Genomic DNA, 3,351 nt, shown 5'->3' on the forward strand with positions numbered 1-3,351 from the left:
ATACAAGCGGTTCCCAAAGAGCTTTAGAACAAGGCATAGTTTTCCCTGCCAGCTCCTTGGGCGTGGGACCCATCTCCAGCCATATGGCCATTTTTGTGCCTGGCGCGGCAACTAATGGGAAAGGGTGGTGTCGAGGCTGAAGGCAGCAGGAAAGCCTGCAGCCCCCAGGTCTGTGGGGCTATGCAAGCGGTTCCCAAAGAGCTTTAGAACAAGGCATAGTTTTCCCAACTTGCTCTTTGGGCCTGGGACCCATATCCAGCCATATGGCCATTTTTGTGCCTGGCGCGGCGCCAAGTGGGAAATGGTGGTGTCGAGGCTGAAGGGAGCAGGAAAGCCCCCTGCCCCCAGGTCTGTAGGGCTACGCAAGTGGTTCACGCAGAGCTTTAGAACAAGGCATAGTTTTCCCTGCTGGCTCTTTGCACATGGGACCCATCTCCAGCCATATGGCCATTTTTGTGCCTGGCGCGGCGCCAAGTGGGAAAGGGTGGTTTTGAGGCTGAAGGCAGCAGGAAAGCCCGCAGCCCCCAGGTCTGTGGGGCTACGTATGCGGTTCCCAAAGAGCTTTAGAACAAGACATAGTTTTCCCTGCTGGCTCCTTGGGCGGGGGACCCATCTCCAGCCGTATGGCCATTTTTGTGCCTGGCGCGGCTCCATGTGGGAAAGGGTGGTTTTGAGGCTGAAGGCAGCAGGAAAGCCCGCAGCCCCCAGGTCTGTGGGGCTACGCAAGCGGTTCCCAAAGAGCTTTAGAACAAGGCATAGTTTTCCCTGCTTGCTCTTTGGGCCTGGGACCCATATCCAGCCATATGGCCATTTTTGTGCCTGGCGCGGCGCCAAGTGGGAAATGGTGGTGTCGAGGCTGAAGGTAGCAGGAAAGCCCCCTGCCCCCAGGTCTGTAGGGCTACGCAAGTGGTTCACGCAGAGCTTTAGAACAAGGCATAGTTTTCCCTGCTGGCTCTTTGCACATGGGACCCATCTCCAGCCATATGGCCATTTTTGTGGCTGGCGCGGCGCCAAGTGGGAAAGGGTGGTTTTGAGGCTGAAGGCAGCAGGAAAGCCCGCAGCCCCCAGGTCTGTGGGGCTACGTATGCGGTTCCCAAAGAGCTTTAGAACAAAGCATAGTTTTCCCTGCTGGCTCCTTGGGCGGGGGACCTATCTCCAGCTGTATGGCCATTTTTGTGCCTGGCGCGGCTCCATGTGGGAAAGGGTGGTTTTGAGGCTGAAGGCAGCAGGAAAGCCTGCAGCCCCCAGGTCTGTGGGGCTACGTAAGCGGTTCCCAAAGAGCTTTAGAACAAGGCATAGTTTTCCCTGCTGGCTCTTTGGGCGTGGGACCCATCTCCAGCCATATGGCCATTTTTGTGCCTGGCGCGGCGCCAAGTGGGAAAGGGTGGTTTTGAGGCTGAAGGCAGCAGGAAAGCCCGCAGCCCCCAGGTCTGTGGGGCTACGCAAGCGCTTCCCAAAGAGCTTTAGAACAAGGCATAGTTTTCCCTGCTGGCTCCTTGGGCGGGGGACTCATCTCCATCCGTATGGCCATTTTTGTGCCTGCAACGGCTCCAAGTGGGAAATGGTGGTGTCGAGGCTGAAGGCAGCAGGAAAGCCCGCAGCCCCCAGGTCTGTGGGGCTACGCAAGTGATTCCCAAAGAGCTTTAGAACAAGGCATAGTTTTCCCTGCTGGCTCTTTGGGCGTGGGAACCATCTCCAGCCATATGGCCATTTTTGTGCCTGGCGCGGTGCCAAGTGGGAAAGGGTGGTTTTGAGGCTGAAGGCAGCAGGAAAGCCTGCAGCCCCCAGGTCTGTGGGGCTACGTAAGCGGTTCCCAAAGAGCTTTAGAACAAGGCATAATTTTTCCCTGCTGGCTCTTTGGGCGGGGGACCCATCTCCAGCCGTATGGCCATTTTTGTGCCTGGCGCGGCGCCAAGTGGGAAAGGGTGGTGTCGAGGCTGAAGGCAGCAGGAAAGCCTGCAGCCCCCAGGTCTGTGGGGCTATGCAAGCGGTTCCCAAAGAGCTTTAGAACAAGGCATAGTTTTCCCAACTTGCTCTTTGGGCCTGGGACCCATATCCAGCCATATGGCCATTTTTGTGCCTGGCGCGGCGCCAAGTGGGAAATGGTGGTGTCGAGGCTGAAGGGAGCAGGAAAGCCCCCTGCCCCCAGGTCTGTAGGGCTACGCAAGTGGTTCACGCAGAGCTTTAGAACAAGGCATAGTTTTCCCTGCTGGCTCTTTGGACATGGGACCCATCTCCAGCCATATGGCCATTTTTGTGCCTGGCGCGGCGCCAAGGGGGAAAGGGTGGTTTTGAGGCTGAAGGCAGCAGGAAAGCCCGCAGCCCCCAGGTCTGTGGGGCTACGTATGCGGTTCCCAAAGAGCTTTAGAACAAGGCATAGTTTTCCCTGCTGGCTCCTTGGGCGGGGGACCCATCTCCAGCCGTATGGCCATTTTTGTGGCTGGCGCGGCGCCAAGTGGGAAAGGGTGGTTTTGAGGCTGAAGGCAGCAGGAAAGCCCGCAGCCCCCAGGTCTGTGGGGCTACGCAAGCGGTTCCCAAAGAGCTTTAGAACAAGGCATAGTTTTCCCTGCTGGCTCTTTTGGCCTGGGACACATATCCAGCCATAGGGCCATTTTTGTGCCTACAACAGCTCCAAGTGGGAAAGGGTGGTTTTGAGGCTGAAGGCAGCAGGAAAGCCCGCAGCACCCAGGTCTGTGGGGCTACGGAAGCGGTTCCCAAAGAGCTTTAGAACAAGGCATAATTTTTCCCTACTGGCTCTTTGGGCGGGGGACCCATCTCCAGCCATAGGGCATTTTTGTGCCTGCAACGGCTCCAAGAGGGAAAGGGTGGTTTTCTGAGGCTGAAGGCAGCAGGAAAGCCTGCAGCCCCCAGGTCTGTGGGGCTACGCAAGCGGTTCCCAAAGAGCTTTAGAACAAGGCATAGTTTTCCCTGCTGGCTCTTTGGGCGTGGGACCCATCTCCAGCCATATGGCCATTTTTGTGCCTGGCGCGGCGCCAAGTGGGAAAGGGTGGTTTTCTGAGGCTGAAGGCAGCAGGAAAGCCTGCAGCCCCCAGGTCTGTGGGGCTACGCAAGAGGTTCCCAAAGAGCTTTAGAACAAGGCATAATTTTCCCTGCAGGCTCCTTGGAAGGGGCTCATCTCCAGCCATAAGGCCATTTTTGTGCCTGGCGCGGCGCCAAGTGGGAAAGGGTGGTTTTGAGGCTGAAGGGAGCAGGAAAGCCCGCAGCCCCCAGGTCTGTGTGGCTATGCAAGCTGTTCCCAAAGAGCTTTAGAACAAGGCATAGTTTTCCCTGCTGGCTCTTTGGGCCTGGGACACATATCCAGCCATAGGGCCATTTTTGTGCCTGGCGCGG

Source organism: Larus michahellis, unplaced genomic scaffold (genome assembly GCF_964199755.1).
Source record: "Larus michahellis unplaced genomic scaffold, bLarMic1.1 SCAFFOLD_148, whole genome shotgun sequence".
Classification (NCBI taxonomy): domain Eukaryota; kingdom Metazoa; phylum Chordata; class Aves; order Charadriiformes; family Laridae; genus Larus; species Larus michahellis.